This window comes from Brachyhypopomus gauderio, chromosome 15, assembly GCF_052324685.1.
Source record: "Brachyhypopomus gauderio isolate BG-103 chromosome 15, BGAUD_0.2, whole genome shotgun sequence".
In the NCBI taxonomy this organism is placed as follows: Eukaryota; Metazoa; Chordata; class Actinopteri; order Gymnotiformes; family Hypopomidae; genus Brachyhypopomus; species Brachyhypopomus gauderio.
The window spans coordinates 14,938,685-14,958,388 of NC_135225.1; the positions used below are offsets into that span (position 1 = coordinate 14,938,685).

Sequence of the window (19,704 nt, forward strand, 5' to 3'; positions counted from 1 at the left end):
GTGTGTGTTTAGGGTTGGGTACAGAAGCTCCTGATTGAGTGCAGATGATATTGCATGTGTGTGAAGCCAGTCAAGTGTCTCTACTGTTTGATCACATCTCTTCATATCTTCATGAACTCTTCAATTCTCATTATGCAGCTACAGGCAGCCTGTCTGAGTCCCTTCACCACTCTCATAATGTCACTCACTCTCTCTCTTTCTCTGCTCTCAGTCTATCTTTTACCCTTTCACCAGTTCACTCTCTTATTTTCTCCCTCAGGAGCAGTATGGGGGGCGGGGCTATCTGATTGTCTGTCTCTGAGGCAGGGGTGGGGGCGGGGCTAAAGTCAACCCAGGGCCATTATGTTGAATGCAGTGAGTTGTGCACTGTGATCAGTTTGTGTCTAATTTCTCTTGATTTTCTTGAGGCCACAAAGCCCTTAACAATCACCAAGAGATAATAACCATGAAAACACTATTCCCATAGCAACTTGAGAGAGAGCCAGTGTGAAAGTGTGGAGTGGTAAGAAAGATGGTGGAGACGAGAGAAAGAGAGAGAAAGAAAGAGAGATGGAGAGAGAGAGAGAGATGGAGAAGGAAAGCTGGAGAGGGAGAGAGAGAAACAGACAGAAGTGGAGAGACACAGACAGACACACACGACACACAAACACACAAACACACACAAAACACACAACACACACACACAACACACACACACACACGACACACACACACAACACATACACACACACTCACTCACACACACATACACACACACACACACACACACACACACACACACACACACACACACACACACACACACACACACACACACAGTAGTATCAAGCCAGAGAGAACCATGAGTGACAGGTTCCCTGGGAAAGGGGGTGGAGTTAGAGGAGAAAAAGTAAGGGTACTGCTGCAAATATCAGCATTGTGTGTGTGTTTGTGTGTGTGTGTGTGTGTGTGTGTGTGTGTGTGTGTGTGTGTGTGTTGTGTTGTGTGTGTTGTGTATGTGTGTGTGTATGTGTGTTACCTTCACTGAGTGTGTGTAGAAGGAAGGAGGACAGTAATAGCTTGGCTAGTGTCATCTTGCCACTGGAAACTTCTCTCCACATCACCTGTACCTGTTGAGTACTGCACACACACACACACACACACACACACACACACGCACACACACATACACATACACACGGGCACACACACACACACACACACACACACATTTGTATTCACATTTAGTGTATGAAGTACAGTAAGGTCCGCCTATACATTTACTAACAATATAGAATTAGTGTGTAAGTGTTGTTGTCCAGTGTCATTTAATTGTGTAAAGATCTGAGTGTGAGAGCAGATCACTATAGAAACATATAAAATCACTATAAAAACGTAGAATCACTATAGAAACATGGCAACTGTCATCACAGGAGCTCCTGTTGCCAGCAGCACCACCCGAGCGCACCACCCCAGAGCACCACCCGAGGCGTTCTGTATCCACGGAGATAATAACACATAAGAATATGAGTTAGGCCTGAAGTGAGCAAGGTACCAGAAGACTTTCACTGTAGTTAGAGAGGAAGAGGAAGATGAAGAAGATGAGGAAGATGAGAGAGTAAGATGACTCGTCAGACATGTTCACCCAGGCATAATCTCTCATTCCCACTAATCACAAAATCTGCCTCACTAATCTCTCTGTGTCCCATCATATGGTTCACTATATACATGTCACATCAACGTAACACCATCATATGGTTCACTATATACATGTCACATCAACGTAACACCATCATATGGTTCACTATATACATGTCACATCAATGTAACACCATCATATGGTTCATTATATACATGTCACATCAATGTAACACCATCATATGGTTCACTATATACATGTCACATCAATGTAACATCATCATATGGTTGACTATATACATGTCACGTCAATGTAACACCATCATATGGTTCATTATATACATGTCACATCAATGTAACACCATCATATGGTTCACTATATACATGACACAACAATGTAACACCATCATATGATTCATTATATACGTCACATCAATGTAACACCATCATATGGTTCACTATATACATGTCACATCAACGTAACACCATCATATTGTTCACTATATACATGTCACATCAATGTAACACCATCATATGGTTCACTATATACATGTCACATCAATGTAACACCATCATATGGTTCACTATGTACATGTCACATCAACGTAACACCATCATATGGTTCACTATATACATGTCACGTCAATGTAACACCATCATATGGTTCATTATATACATGTCACATCAACGTAACACCATCATATTGTTCACTATATACATGTCACATCAATGTAACACCATCATATGGTTCACTATATACATGTCACATCAATGTAACACCATCATATGGTTCACTATGTACATGTCACATCAACGTAACACCATCATATGGTTCACTATATACATGTCACGTCAATGTAACACCATCATATGGTTCATTATATACATGTCACGTCAATGTAACACCATCATATGGTTCACTATATACATGTCACAACAATGTAATACCATCATATGGTTCACTATATACATGTCACATCAACGTAACACCATCATATGGTTCATTATATACATGTCCCGTCAATGTAACACCATCATATGGTTCACTATATACATGTCACAACAATGTAATACCATCATATGGTTCACTATATACATGTCACATCAACGTAACACCATCATATGGTTCACTATATACATGTCACAACAATGTAACACCATCATATGGTTCACTATATACATGTCACAACAATGTAACATCATCTTGTGTTATACTGTCGACAGACCACAGCAATGATACATTATCATGAAACACTGTCCACAGTTCAGAAAATTGTCTTTCTCTGGCCGCATGCCACATTACATTATCATCTATTAGAATATCCTCACACCACATCGTTTCATTATTATTATGCCACAACATTACATTATTAGATGCTACACCATCCACACTAATGTTATTCTATCACAGGCTGTTTTCACTGTGGTGTGGGGGTGGAGTTTCTGGGCACCTGAGGCTCTTTTGATTGGCACTTTTAAGAGAGCTAAAATCAATCTGTTTCGATTTGCCTTTAATTAACCTGTGACTTTATTCTGCTGCAATGTTTTATTATTTGTGTTGTATTTTATTTTTATCTTAATCATTTCAAGCTATATTTAGCTGTTTTTTAGCAAAACAGTTGAACAGATGAAATTATTATTATTATTATTATTATTATTAAATATTGCCCATTCTGCTAAGCTGTTGGACTTCATACTCCTCAGCAGTTTCAGTCTCAGTCTCAGTTTCAGTCTCAGTTTCAGTCTCAGTCTCAGTCTCAGTCTCAGTTTCAGTCACAGTCACAGTCACAGTCTCAGTCACAGTCTCAGTCACAGTCTCAATCACAGTCTCTCTGGAACATAAAGGGAACAAAGAAAAATCAACCCCACTCTGACACCCTTAAAGGATTTTTTGTTTAAAAAAGAATTATTCTATTTAGGAGGATAATGCCAGTATGAGGGTGAATGTCAGCATTATTGGAATCTGCCAGTCTCAGACACTTCACCCACGATCTAACCGCTGGCTAAACGATTTCCTCGACACACACCAGGTGAGAAGGCTATGGTTTCTAAGCAACAGGTGCCAGGAAACGGCTCCTGCCCAGGTTTGGCGCTTGCAATGAGACAGATGGGGAGGGGGAAGATGACTCATTAAAAGAGTACCATGCGGACATAGGATCCATCCTGTGGATGACCAGAGGTGATCCATTATTAAACAGGATCCAGTATGGTTTTCCAGAAGGGGACCCTTTATTAAACCGGAGCCACTGCGTGAGTGTACAGATGTGAGCCATTATTAAACAGGATCCACCATGTGGGCGATCTACTGCACAGAACCTGCAGTCCCTCGGATGGCACAACATCTGCAGATCTTTCCAGAAACTCTAGGAGATCTGGGGTGGTAGGAGTGGCTATGTGTGTCGGTGCTGGGCATGTCGGGACACTCAGTGGACATCACAGCGAATGTGAGGAGATCAATGCTAAAGAGACAAGAGATGCAGTGACAGAGAAACAGCCACATTTGTTTTCATTTGCCCTGCTACTGTATCTGTGGGGTGGTAATGACCAGCCTGCTCTGCTGCTAGCACACCGCCCTCCACCCTCCACCCCTCCGCCCGATGCCCCTCCACCCCTCTACCCTCCACCCTCCTCCCGACGCCCCTCCACCCCTCCACCCTCCGCCCCTCCTCCCGACGCCCCTCCACCCCTCCACCCGACACCCCTCCACCCACCGCCCCTCCACCCCTCCTCCCGACGCCCCTGCGCCCTCCACCCCTCCACCCTCTGCCCGATGCCCCTCCTACCCTCTACCCTCCACCCCTCCACCCTCCACCCCTCCTCCCGACGCCCATCCGCCCTCCACTCCTCCTCCCCTCTACCCTCCACCCTCCGCCCCTCCTCCCCTCCACCCAACACCCCTCCACCTAGCGCAGTTTCTCATTCAGCCCCTCACACATCCTGCTGTCTCCGCTCCCACTGTAGCAAATCAGCATAAACAATGAATAAGTAAAATGTTTACATCCAAAAAGACAAATATTTGAGAAAACACGATTACTATAACTACATCTCTTAATAGCAGTGCTGTTTTCTTACAGAAACCCAAAAAAACACCATTTTGGCCTGCCTGGTGTCTCATGATGTATAATATCTGGTAACCACAAATGGTAAGACACACACTCACACACACAAACACACACACATACACACACACACACACTGTGTGTAAACTCTCCCCACCCCAAACCCTATAAGACATCGGTGACCAGGCCACTCGCATGAGTGAACGTGATGGATTTGATGGTAGCTGGAGCAGACAGTGTGTGTGTGTGTGTGTGTGTGTGTGTGTGTCTGCGTGCGTGCGTGCGTGCGTGTGCGCGTGTGTGTGTGTGTGTCTACTCTATTTTGGCTCCTACACAAACACAAACACCACTACAGTTCATATCAGTCCTTCTCTTCTGCTCTAATGAGTGTAGGATACAGAACAGAATGTGGAATGTGGGACACGGTGTGGAATGTTGTTGCTGTGACGACCGGAGCCTCCTGACCCGCTGAACTAAACATGCCCATAAATATGTGGACATGCCTGGAATGTTCGACATGGGTCCTCTTCAGTTTTGTAATGCATCTGTAGGGCTGTGATGGACCGGCACGGAGGGTGTGTGTGTGTGTGTGTGTGTGTGTGTGTGCCCTGTCAGGGGACCCCCACCCCACAGTGGGAACAGGGACCCCCCACATTACCCCCCACGGTGCTTTTTTGCCTTTTTTTCTTCTTTTTGTTGTCAGGTCAGGACAGGCGACATTTTCAGGTAAGATTTCACATCACGTTTTTGCCCTGTGTGGAGCTGGTTGGTCTGTTCACAAAGTCATTCATCAAATTTGAAATGACAATATCCTGAATTTATTTTTCTGACCAAAAATTGCAGATAATGTGCTAATGTACAGGCAAGAAGCTGCTTTTGAAATGCACTTCACAAATTTGAGAAACTCACGTGTTAGGATCTGCACTGCACTGACGTGAGACGCCACACGTGAGATGCCCGGCGTCTGTCAGATGACAGGAGCAGGAAATGATCTTCCTGTTATTTACATCAGCTGTTTAGTTTTGGGTTATTTTGTGGTGTTTTTTTGTTGTTCCTGCTGCTTCCAGCAAGAGCGGGATGCGGGACCTCTGCAGGACTCGGGACCTCTGCAGGACGCTGCTCAGATGCTGTGCCTTTGTGCTCTTCCTCTGCCTGTGTCTTATCAAGCCGTCAACATTCATAATTATGTGATTTGTTCCGAACTCCAGCTTTTGATTTGCATGCCGGTCGGCGTAGCACTAATTTGATTTTAATTGCTAATTGTCGGGGTTGTGACTGATCCACATTCTCTTCCATATTCTGTGAGAGACAGAAAATGTGCTGTGAATTACAATTTTACACCTGACACACAGTGAAGGGACAGAGCTGTGGAGAAGTATGGGCCGTGCAGTGCTCCCAGCCCGGGGCCTGCGGGACACGAGTGTCCTGGACCCCGGGGGCTGCGAATGTCCTGGACCCCAGGGCCCACGGGACGCGAGTGTCCCGGGTGCCATGGGCCATTCCTTGCCCCGCTGTCTGTCCATCACTGCACCGTTCTTCCTCTCCTCCTCTTGCTCCTCTCGCCCATGACCCCCTCTTACCTCGGTCCGTCATTCGTCAGCCTTGTCTGTGCCCGTTCTAGTCCTGCAATTTTGTCTCACCGTAAGACACGACAAGACAAAGTTTGGCCAGAGGAGCAGAGCAGTGGGTGTGGCCAGAAACTGATGAGATCAGGACAAGCACAGTACCAAGCGTAATTCTTCACACAGGCTACTGAACATTTCACTATTTGGACTATTAGCATAGTGAATTGTAATAATTTTCAATTTAGGGTTCCATAAAAGCTTAATATCCACTCAAAGCCATCTGGCTGTGGTGATATTAGCACTCAATCAATTAATTTTATAAACACCATCATCAAGAGATAAATATGACTTACAGTTGCAAACAAAAACTTTCAATAACTTTTAGAGTCAATTCACTCTGCTTGGAGGTGTCAAATAGGATATACTTTAGATGAAATTTTATGTAATCTGTCTGTCTCTCTCTCTGTGTCTGTCTGTCTGTCTGTCTGTCTCGCTCTTTCTCTCTTGCACCAACCCCAGCCCTCTGAGGTGGATCCTGCCTAAAATCTCCCACGTGACTGTATCGATTGTGGAGGGATTGCCTTTAGCAGCAGTTTAACCTCAGGAGGAAAGAGAGAGAGAGAAAGTGAGAAAACAGACAGAGAGGGAGCAAAAGAGAAACAGGACAGAGAGAGAAAGCATAGAGAGAAAGAGAAAGAAAAGAGAAAAGTTGGCCCTTGCCATGCACCTGGGATAGAAAAGCTTGGTATGCCTTATTCACCCCTGGCAGTCTTCAGCTGAAATGTCTCTGCAGCCGGGATCCATTGCATCCAGGAGGGACATTTGGTCATGGGGCCGATGATCATACACCTTCCACCTCCAGACTGAAAAAAATTCCTTAGTGGGGTTGAGGAAAGGCGAGTAGGGCGGGAGGAAAAGGGACATCACTCTTGGGTGGTCTATAAACCAGTTTGTGATGACATGAGAATGACAAAATGCTACATTGTCCCATCACAAATGTCCTCGTGTTTCCTCCCACCTGTTCCATTTCTGCATTTGTGATCTGGAATTTGTGAAGGACCAAACCAGCACTTGAGATTGCAGGACAAATTTTTATATTTGGTATTATTGTTTAGTGTTGTATCAGTGTTGGTATTAGTGTTTAATGTTGGTATTAGTGTTGCTATTTAATTTTTAGTGTTGGTATTAGTCATGGTATTAGTGTTTAGTGTTGGTATTAATGTTTAGTGTTGGTATTAGTGTTGGTATCAGTGTTGGTATTAGTGTTGCTATGTAATTTTTAGTGTTGGTATTAGTCATGGTATTAGTGTTTAGTGTTGGTATAATGTTTAGTGTTGGTATTAGTGTTTAGTGTTGGTATTAGTGTTGGTATTAATGTTTAGTGTTCGTATCAGTGTTGGTATTAGTGTTTATTGTTGGTATTAATGTTTAGTGTTGGTATTAGTGTTGGTATTAATGTTTAGTGTTGGTATGAGTGTTTAGTTTGGTATTAGTGTTGGTATTAGTGCTTAGTGTTGGTATCAGTGTTGGTATTAGTGTGTTTAGTGTTGGTATTAGTGTTAGTTTTATTTCTGTTACAGTAGCTCTCCACACATCCCCAGGTCTCTATCACAGACAGATCTCTGTGAGAACTACACCCTATAACATTTAACTCCATTAAGATTTTTGTTCTGAAGTCTGTACATCATCTCCTTATAGGCTGGTGGGCTCATAACAGCATGAGAACATGTACTCTCTTACAAAATACACACACTCCCAAAACACCAGCACGAGTACGTAGAAATCAACTACTGGAACAGTGACAACTCAAGTCTGTGTGATTGTGTGTGTCTGTGTGTGTGTGTGTGTGTAGTACACTAAATGTATGCATGAGTATCTAGAGAAGGGTGTAAATTTGTATATGCAGAAATGCGACAGTGTAGCTGTGTGTGTGTGTGTGTGTGTGTGTGTGTGTGTGTGTGTGTGTGTGTGTGTGTGTGTGTGCGTGTGTGTGTGTGTGTGTGTGTGTATAGGTAGGTGTGTGTGTGTGTGTGTGTGTGTGTGTGTGTGTGTGTGTGTGTGTGTTTTGAAGAACTGCGGCGGTGGCAATTATCGGGACAGGATGAGCCTCAGTGAGGCGTCTCTCTGCCATTTGCCCTGTCGTCATGACTCAGGTGATGCATCACGGAGGCGCCTGCACACACTGGCTTTGTTCTCCACTTCATTCTTCCCTCACCTGCCTTCATGACACAAACTCCAAGAACAAACAAATTCTGCTGCCGCTCCTCCCAGAGAAGGGGGGGGGGGGGGGGGGTAGAGAGGGACAAAGGAGGGAGATTGAGAGGGAGAGAGATGGATAGAGGTATAGAGAGAGAGGGAGGGGTAGAGGGATAGAGAGAGAGAGGGAGGGGTAGAGAGAGGGAGAGGAGAGAGATGGGTAGAGGGAGAAAGGAAGAGAGAGAGGGAGAGAGAGAAGGAGATGGAGGGGTAGAGGGAGAGAGAGAAGGAGAGCGGGAGGGGTAGAGGGAGAGAGAGAGCAGGCCTGTGTATATGGGAGGTGCTGATCTGACTGTGTGGAAGTGAATTGGAACTGACGGCTGCGTGCTAATAATGACGCATCTCATAACAGAGACTACAGGACACTCCACTGGACACCCGCCACACCAGAGGACGCAGAGTTATGACTGAGTCATCACAGACAGCACTGTGTCACACCTGCTGTGATTCTCCAGCTCACAGTCTACAGGCTGAAGCAGCCAACCAGCCACAGGCGAAAGATGATGTGAGCGGTCATGAGAAGCTCTGAACAGACACTCCAGCCACAGCAGGAAGAACAGGGACTGCAGAAAATCACATTCACTTAGTTCATAATTAAAGAATTAATGAAGATTTATTGTCTGGAGTTTGAAGAAATCAGTCAGAGTCTCTAGTAGGAGTGTTAAAATCTTTGAACATTTCCTGTCCAAAACATGAATTAGATATTTTCAAAAATGTCAGTTATTCTAGTAGGGCAGACATAAACAGCATGTCTGTTCTAATGGCCATCACAGGCAGAATATGTTAGACATGCATCATCTGGCCACAGTGCAGTAACCATGTGAGGACTTATGTGATGTCTTGGATCAGCACAGAGATGAAAGGGGGTGTGGCCAGGAAAACAACTCAGAAAAATGTTCAGATATATGTACACGTATCTCTCCATATGGTAAAACAAGTCAGTAATATGATCAGTACTATGTTCAGTAGTTTTTTCAGTATGTTCAGTAATATGTTCAGTAGTATGTTCAGTAGGTTGTTCAGTAATATGTTCAGTAGTTTGTTCAGTAATATGTTCAGTAGTATGTTCAGGTGTGCTCCCTTGCATCTCTCCACATGGTAAAAGCCAAATCCTAAATTTCACCCTAAAAGCAACCAGTGACCAGGCAGGGAGGTCAGCACTGGTGTGATGTTTCCTTCTGGTCCCAGTAATCCCACAAGCTGCCATATTCTGTACCAACTGCAGCCACCTTGCAACTCCATAAACAAAAGCATTAAAGTTGTCCAGACATCATGATATGGAAGTGTGAATAATTATCTCAGTATCCTCAAAAGAAAGGATCTTCCTCATTTTAGAACTGATTTTCTTTCTGAACTGATATTAGGCTTAATAGTTTCTTGTATGCATTGTAAAATGTAAAAACTGTAAAAAAAAAAAATGCTACATCACTGGTCACTTTTTGAGGACCCACAATTCAATACTTTAGTTTTTAGTTTTATTTCATTTGAGAAAGTTAGAGCCATTATCACGGTACGGCGGGCCCCCTACCGGTCGCCTCCGTCTACAGCGGCAGTTGTCGTTGTTGTTGTTGTGTTGTGTTTGGCTGGGGTGACTCCCCAGGAGGCTTGGGTGACCCCAGGGCCGGAGTGGACCCCTTTTTCAGCCCGGGAGTTTCATGCCCAAATCCGGCCCAAAATATTTTTTTCCTCCCAATCGGCCCAAACTAGAGATTGATATGAGCCGGCCCATCGGGAATCCTCCCGAATTTCCCGATTAGCCACTCCGGCTCTGGGTGACCCCTAGCAGAAGGCAGGGGTCAGCTCTGGGAGGAGGTAGGTCCAGGAGGTGACGTAGCCACGCCCCAGGGAGGTAACCTGCACACACGTACATCGGGACGAATAAGGAGCCGTAGCTCTTCGTCCTCACACCTGTGGACCTAAGCGGCCAAATGCCGGTTAGGGCGTGAGGGCCCTGTGACCGACCGGGATGTGGTTTTGTGTTGTTGACGGCCCAGTCGGTCCAGGGTCCCAGCCAGGGAGGTGAGCTAATGTATGTTTTGTTTTCTGTGTTACAGCTCCTGGACTGCAGGGGGTGTGTCCCTGCCTTCCTGCCCCTTCATGTTTTGTGTGTTGCCGCTGTGTGCCACACATCCAGTAGAGGGGTGTGTGGCTTGGCGGGGGGGCCCCCTACCGGTTGCCTCCATCTACAGCAGCAGTTGTCATTGTTGTTGTGTTGTGTTCATCCCTCAGGTGGGCAGAGCCCGCGATCCGTCTCACCTGAGGGTCGTTTGTTTGTCTACATATGTCTTGTCTTTTTACCAGTTGACCGCTGGTCATTATATCCTTCATTTGGATCAAGTCACGGGTTTTTGGTTTACGCACTTTTCTATTAAACCTTCCATTTTCCCTGAGACTTGGCGTGATCGCTTCCTTTTTGTTTCGCTCACCCTGCCCGTCACAGCCATCCATTCATTTGTCATTTGATTGCATTAATTAGATATGCTAATCCGTAAATGTTAATCCACATATGCTAATCTATGGAATTCATTTCTCTTAACAGAGAAATGCAGTTGCATATTGTCAGCATTAAAATGATAAAATATGTAAAAATGACAAATCAAACTTCCCAAAGGTAAAATATGTAAAGACAATAAAATAGGGCCATGAACCTACCCTTGTGGTACCTCACAGGAAATGCTGTTTCAACAACACACTTCCTCCTCAGACTCACTTCCTTCCAAACACTTCCTGTTTGACAAATGACCATCTAAAACAACCCGAGAACCCCGATGAGATATCATGAGACATGAGATACGTTGATGTGAGATATCAACAGTAGTAAATGCTGCACTGATGTCCAACACCACCAAAACAGACCCAGCACCATCACCAGCACCACCACCCACACCAGCACCAGCACCCATGCCAGCAGCATCACCATCACCAGCATCATCACCCGCACCAGCAGCATCACCCCCATCATCACCAGCATGAGCACCATCACCATCACCCCCACCAGCACCATCACCATCAACCCCACCAGCACCATCACCATCACTCAAAAGGGCTGTCTCAGTACTACGTCTGTTCCTAAAACCTGACTGAAATTTCACAAAGATTCTGAGGGGTGTCACCCAGATACAAGCACAGTGCGTGTGGAGTGTGTGTGTGTGTGTGTGTGTGTGTGTGGGGGGGGGTGTCCAATATTATCAGAGAAAGGCTGTTAAGAGACAGAGACACTCCCCCCACACACACTCCCCCAAAACACATTCCCCCACCCACACTCCCCTCAACACACTCCCCCACACACACTCCCCCACCCACACTCCCCCCAAGCACACTCCCCCCACACACACTCCCCTCAACACACTCCCCCCACACACACTCCCCCCACCCACACTCCCCCATTACACAATCCCCCACCCACACTCCCCTCAACACACTCCCCCATACACACTCCCCCCAAGCACACTCCCCCAACACACTCCCCCCCCACACCACACTTCCCCTCAAAACACTCCCCCAACCATAGATGTCAATTCCAGGTTCAGAAAGTAAAAGTCCTCACCAGGATTTTGCTCCAAGTTTGCTAGATTTTCTAATTAGTGCAATCCAGGTAAAATTAGTGGAATCAACACAATCCAGGAAGCCTGAGCAAAATCCTGGTGAGGACTTTTACTTTCTGAACCTGGAATTGACACCTCTGCCCCCAACACACACACCCCCACATACCCTCCCCCCACACACACACCCCCCAACACACATTCCCCCAAAACACACTCCCCTACACACACACTCCCCCCACACCCACTCCCCCCACACACACTCCCCCCACACCCACTCCCCCCACACCCCACTCCCCCCACACACACTCCCCCCACACACACTCCCCTACCCATACTCCCCCCCCACACACACTCCCCCCCATACACACTTCCCTCAAAACCCTCCCATCACACACCCTCCCCCCACACACACCCCACACACTGGAAACCCAGAGCAGATTAAACAGATGCTCAGATCTGCAAGAAACACAGAGGCCTGCAGTGCTGTAAAAGCTTCACCCAGGGAATTAGAATCGAGTCCTGCACCCGAGAATCAAGTCCTGCCTCTGAGAATCAAGTTCTGCACCTGAGAATCGAGTCCTGCACACAAGAATAGAGTCCTGCCCCTGAGAATCGAGTTCCACACCCGAGAATCGAGTCCTGCCTCTGAGAATCGAGTTCTGCACCTGAGAATCGAGTCCTGCACACAAGAATAGAGTCCTGCCCCTGAGAATCGAGTTCCACACCCGAGAATCGAGTCCTGCCCCTGAGAATCGAGTTCTGCACCCGAGAATCGAGTCTTGCACCCGAGAATCGAGTCCTGCCCCTGCTCATGGTAGCTGGACCGCTAGACTGGTATTTAGTGAAATAAAATCCAGAGGTGGACAAGTGATTCAGAATGTGTTGACTAAAAGATGGAGTAAGATGGAGTAAGATGGAGTAAGTCGTTGATCGATAAGCTGTCAAAAAGAGAAGAGAGATTGAGAAGGTGTTCTCTCTCTCTCTCTCTCACACCCCTCTCTCTCTCACACACACACTCTCTCCCTCCCTTCCTCCCCCTCTCCTCTCCTCTCCTCCCCTCTCTCTCTCCCCAATCTCTCTCTCTCTCCCCCAATCTCTCTCTCTATCTCTCTCTCTCTCTCTATCTCTCTCTCTCTCTCTACCCAATCTCTCTCTCTGTCTCATCATTACTCCATGGAAGCACCTGGGCACCTGCTCCATGATTTCTGTACCAAACTAACTGTCAAAGTGCTTAGAGGAGAGAAGAGGGGAGGAGAGGGGAAGAGAGGGGAGGAGAGGGGAAGAGGGGGGGGAGGAGAGGGGAAGAGGGGGGAGGAGAGGGGAAGAGGGGGGAGGAGAGGGGAAGAGGGGGGGAGGAGAGGGGAAGAGGGGGGGAGGAGAGGGGAAGAGGGGGGAGGAGAGGGGAAGAGGGGAGAGGAGAAGGGAAGAGGGGGGAGGAGAGGGGAAGAGGGGGGGAGGAGAGGGGAAGAGGGGGGAGGAGAGGGGAAGAGGGGAGAGGGAAGGGGAGAAGAGGAGAGGAGAGGGGACAGAGGACAGGAGGGGAGAAGAGGAGAGGAGAGGAGAGGAGCAGATGAAGAGGAGAGGAGGGGAGAAGAGGAGAGAGAGGCGGAGAGAGGACAGGAGGGGAGAAGAGGAGAGGACGAGGAGAGAAGAAGAGGAGAGGAAAAAGAGGAGGGAGCAAAGAGCAGCCTTTCATCACTGTGTGTAAATCTCTATGAAGCCATAAACCCCATCAATGCTCATAACATTCCAGCGCCAGTGAGCTGAGCCTGTGCAGAGTGGCCACACGTTGCCACGGCCAGCACAGAGCAGGTCAGAATCAGCACCCCAGGCTCCAAATGTCTGTTTTCACCCGACTGGACTTACCAGGGCACAGGGACACAGGGACATGGGCACTCGGGAACACAGGACCTCAGGGACATAGGGACACAGGGACTCTGAGACACAGAGACTCGGGGACACAGGGACTCTGGTATGCAGATGAAATGTCTCAGACTGCAACTTCAAATAACTGCAACAGTCTGGAGGAGTAAAGACCAAAGTTTTGGAGAAGGAACTCAGAGCAGAGCAGCATCTGAGCTGAAAGATCAGACTTTTATCTGTACAGCGGGGGGCACAGCGGAGACAGGTGCAGCCGTCCAGGACCAGCAGGAAGGACACGGGGAGGTGGAGGAGGGAACGCAGGAGTCTGGGGTGGTGGTTTTCCAGCCACAGTTTTGACTCTACTGGTCAATATTCCCACACTGATTTCACAGAAGGTTGCAGTATGTAGGAATCCCTCCAATAAATGAATGATGGTATTTGCTTTAGCCAATAATAATCCTCACAGTAACGCTGGTATGTTTCTGTACTGTAGATGTACACACACAATCTGGAGAGATTTATCACTGACAATCATTGTAAGACTTTTAGAATTTGGTGATACACTATATGGCTAGAAGTATGTGGACACTTGGCCAACACACCTGTAAGATTGTTAGACAGGAGCATGTGTATGTATATGATGTCTGTGGATATAAATGTTAAAGTGTATTTTTTGGAGAATTTGTGATCATTACTGAGGTCAGACATGCTGGATAAGAAGTCCTGGTTCACAATCAGAACCAGAGGACACGGTTCCGCTGATCCACAGGCCAGAGGCCTTTGTAATCTACTGATGAAGGATCTCTGTACGAAAAGTCAAAAATCAAAACTGCCTAAAAATGGCAGGTTTCTCTGGAAACCACAGACCTGTTTCTCTGGAAACCACAGACCTGTTTTTCTGGAGACCACATACAGTATGCTGGAGAAACTGCAGTGCTTCAGTAAATGCTGATGTTGTGAAGCTTGCGTAACAGTGTGTGTATGTAGCGGGTGGGAGTGGAGAGGGGTGGAGGGGGGGGGGTGGGGTTAGAGCTGCTTCATATGGACTACACCATGATATCGTGATTATACTGCAGTGTACTGCATTGTGAGTAGAGGGGGGGGTGCTCCTCCACCCTTCTGCTCTGTCACCCCCCCCCCCCCCCCCCCGTGTGTGCTCCACCTGGTTCTCCTCACCACCCTACACCCTGCTCCTCGTCCCTAGTCCACTAGTAGTGTCTCCTAAGACCACATCCATCCACCTCTCATCCTCTCACTCTCCATTCGTGATGTCTTGTCCCATGTCCACCTGTCCATAGTTGGACTTCATTTCCCATAGGGACCCAGTTCCCTAGTTTGACCCGTTAGTCTGCCCATCAAACCTTAGCTAGTATTTATTTTTCAATATATATTTCTTGTAGATGATCTGGCCAACACTGATTTTGGTCACCCGCTGGTTCTAATGACTATGATCATAAGGGGTAATAATCTGCCCTGGTCTGAATGTTACCACCCACATAACACAGTCGTGTCACTACAGAATAAAGCACTCTGATGTAAAACTGCTCTAGGAAAAGGATCAGCACTAGACTAGATGGTGCTCTAAAATACAAGTTCCTGTTATGTGATGCGGCTCTAGAAAATGAACAGGGATGGTTCTAGACCCCCCAGCCACCTAACATGGCGTTGCTCTAGAACAGAATCCTGTGACCCGATGTTGCTCTAGAACAAGTTCCCCCGCCGGCCCGATGTTGCCTCTAGAACGGGTTCCGCCAACCCGATGTTGCTCCTAGAACGGGTTCCGCCAACCTGGTGTTGCTCTAGAACAGGTTCCTCTGGCCTGATTTTGCTGATCTGCTCCGCAAACTCAGGCTGTTTTTGTTTAAAACAACGTCTTTGGGCTCCAGGGGCAGCAGACACAAAAAAATTATTGCAGTTTGTTTTACTAATATTGCAACATGCAATACCATGTAATTCTGTCATTACTTACCTTACAGAACAACCAGGACCATGTTTTCAAAATGTTCTAAAGAAACAAATGTTTCCTTGGCAAATTCATCTGTCTCTCCCTCCCAGCCTCTGTCTCTCTCACACACACACATTCTCTCATGCGCACACACACCCCTCCCCAAGGTTGCATCGTGTACATAAATACCAACAACAAGGATTTGTCACGTTATAAAGCTAACAGTGAATGGGTATTATGGTTACCCTCTCACTGAGTATTTATGAGCTGGGCAATAACTAAACACTGTAAATCCAGCAGCTCTGAGGTTCACCTGAACAGGAGGCGTTTACAAAGTGCCTCGCAGGGACCTCCCTTCATTATACTGCTCTCTCTCTCTCTCTCTCACTCTCTCTTGCTCTCTGTCTGTCGCTCTCTCTCTCTCTCTCACTCGCTGTGTCTCTCTATCCATTTTATATAATTGTTTCTCCAAATGTTCATAACCTCCTAAAATGTAGACATTTGAAAAGTCATTGTATCTAGAATATGTATGCTTATTGTGCACTTTCATTACATAAATATAAGGGATGAAAAAAAAAAGAATACAGCATATTTGCATGTTGACCGTGTGGCAACATTTTGGTAAAACTGAGCAGTCATCAGTCCCTGATGCTGGTTCATGAGTCTGCTGGCAGCGCGTGGTGGTGGTGGTGGTGGTGGTGGTGTAATCAGCTACTGCACACATCGCTCTGTCGGCTCTGAGCTGACCCCACAGCTAACGGAGCCAAACGTGACGCCCCGTCCACAGCTGTGCTCAATTACCAAACCAATCACACGTAATGAAGTGATTGTAGGACTTCTGGGAGATTCTGGGGACCTCAATAAGGTCAAAGACGTACGAAGTACTTCTGACACAATGATTTAGAGTGGCATTTGATGTCTGATCTCCTCCCTCTCTCTCTCTACCCCCCTCTCTCTCCCCCTCTCTCTCTCAGCCTCTCTCTTTTTCGCCCCCCCCCCCCCCCCCCCTTTCTACAATGGTTTACAAGGACTGGTCTTAAAAACACTGGCTAGGCAAGAGGGCATCTCCTAAATCCCCCTCTTACACACACACACACACTCACACACACACACACACACACACACACACTCACACACAGACACACAGACACACACTCTCTCTCTCACACACACACACACACTCACACACACACACACACACTCACACAGACCTACACACACGCACACACTCACTCACACAGACACACAGACACACACACTCTCTCTCTCTCTCTCTCAGACACACACACACCCTGTGATCCCATTCTCTGCTGATTTAATGACTTTATGAGGACATGGAGAGAGAGAGGAGGACAGGGGGGATGCACGGAGGAACCAAGGGAGATGAAGGTGATGAAGATGATGAAGAAACCAAACAAGAGTGACGTGTCAGGGCAGGATTCCCCAGCATGAATCACTACTGCATACTCTTCCTCACTCATTCCCATTCTATATCTCTATCCTCTCATCACTTCTCCAGTCTTCTTGCACCCTGGTCTGCCAGATAGCTCGCGATTCAGTGAGAGGCACTGTATCTGCAATTCACCCCTCCACCCCTCCACCCCTCCACGCTAGAACATTCCATTTGTGGCTGCCACTCAAAACACCTGCCAGATATCCAGCCTTCACTTCATATGATACCTCCTTTCTTCTCCTCTCTCTCTTCCTCTCCCTCCCTCCCTCTTCCCCTCTCCCTCTCCATACTCCCCTCTCTCGCCCTCTTTCCACTTTTCACACTCCTTCCCCGCTCCCTCTCTCTCCCCCCTCTAAGTCTCTCTCTCCATCTCTCCCCTCTCCATCTCTCTCTCCACCTGTCTCTCTCTCCATCTGACTCCCTCTCCATCTCCCCATTTCTCTCTCCATCTCTCTCTTTCTCTCCATTTTTCTGTCTCTCTCTCCAGCTCTCCCTCTCTCTCTCTCCATCTCTCCTTCTCTCTCTCCATCTCTCTCTCTCTCCCCATCTCTCTGTCTTTCTCTCCATCTCTCCACTGGCCTCACTTGCTTTCAGGGGGGATTTGGAGAGAGTGACAGACCCTTGCAGGGAGATATTCAGACTTCACTTTCAGCGTCACATGAAAAGAACAGACTACAAAATGTATTCACTTACATCACTGCTTTCTAGGGATCATCTATGGATCTTCTAAAGCTCTCGTACACAAATGAACATTTACAAATACACACCTGTTTTTGGTCTTGATTATCAAATTGGATATTACTGCATTCCTGTTTAGAAAATGGGTGTCAGACTCCAACCCAACTAACACACCTGATCCAGGTGATCAAAGCCTTCAACTGCATTTGAATATTAATGAGGCGTGTTAGTGTGTAGGAGGCTACGGGGCAGTAGATGTGTGTCTGAACATTTGTGATGTAAAATAAAGTCGTCATAACTTTTGCAGCCGACGCATTAATCAAACACCATGTGTAAATCTTGGATCAGCCAATTAGTGAATGTCATAATCCACTATCCAGCTGTACCTCTCACTAGGAAAAAATGTATCAATTTAACTTAAAAAATTAAGCAAAATTGTCGCCTCAATTTTTTGAACTCACTGAAACTCAAGTAGCCTACTAAGTATTTTTTAAGTTAATCAAGAAGTCTGCCTGCTTGTGTGACAGTCGGCAGTATTATTAATTAATTAATTTATTTATTTATTTATTTAGCTACAACTCTGGTGGATGTTTAATCGGAACAGACTTCATAAACGTTGGCTATTTGGCCATTACAGTATTTTGCAATTTTGCGTAAATTGTTAAGCCCGAGGAACCCTGACAAGAAAACCAAACTATTTGAAAAATATCTGTCAAACTTGTGTTGTAGTCTCGCACAAAACGAAAGGCTTGGTCGGTTTACCTAAACCATAAATCCTATTCACTTATAATTTGTTTTCATCACAAGTTTTTCAAACTATTAGCATTTATCCAAACACTACGTCATTCTAAATTATTCCAACTGGCTATTATTATTTATCATATTAAACTATAATACGGTAGTCGACAAGAGCCTGTAAAGTGTCGCGTTTTAATGTAACTTTGTGTTGCCCGATTGCCTGGACCGGGTCGTTAGAGGAGAAAAGCGACACCGTCCTGTACCCCCGCGGTAAGCGGAACCGGTTTAAATGACACATGAATAAGTAAGCGCGCGCGGCGCTGCACAGCCGGTGCAGGCAGCGCTACCGGAGACGGAGAAATACAACCTACCTGCAGCCCCGCAACACCGGCACCGCCGAGTCCACCGAGCTCGGCAGGCCGACGAGCGCAGGTCGGAACTTCTCGCAGCCGGAGTGAAACACAAGCGCGCAGCGCGCATCTCACCACCTGCCCAGCGCGCGCACCAGATTGGACCCGAATCCCCAAATGGTCCGGTCACAATAACCCAGATCAAATCTGTCATGTCATATACAGAGCGGACAAAACGAGTAGCCGGTTAAACTTACTTGTCTTTGTTATCTTTAACGAGGTTATTATTCGTTAGTTGCGCGTGATAATGCCGATGTTCCCGGGAAGTCCGCCGGTAACTCGCGGAAGAAGTCACGGGACGTCTGTAACGCCGCTTGCGCGCACGTCAGTCCGGTCCAAACCCACTTCTGTGAGCGGGAGAGCCGCGGTACCTGCTTGCCTCGTCCTGCGCTGCCGGGCCGAGCGGGCTTGGAGACGCCACCACGTTCCCTGTCGTTCCAGGATGACGGTGGCTGCGCGTTTGGCGCGTTCTCCTCCCTCCGTGCGCTCCCCGGCGCACGTGAAACTGACGCCGTATCGTGCCGCGAGCCGTCGCGTGAGCACGAACCGCACGTGAGGCGTCTCGTGCGTCCTTA

The 19,704-nt window shown here is 47.0% G+C and overlaps 1 long non-coding RNA gene across 1 annotated transcript in view; it reads right to left on the bottom strand.

The window, feature by feature from the left end:
- The window catches only part of LOC143476079 (uncharacterized), a 22,197-nt gene extending 2,622 nt beyond the window's left edge, over positions 1-19,575 (bottom strand). The window contains exons 1-2 of the long non-coding RNA XR_013121221.1: positions 19,327-19,575; positions 1,019-1,119 (exon numbers count right to left, since the gene is read on the bottom strand). This is a non-coding gene — a long non-coding RNA (uncharacterized LOC143476079). The remainder of the gene's footprint in view (positions 1-1,018; positions 1,120-19,326) is intronic.
- Positions 19,576-19,704: the final 129 nt, after the last annotated feature.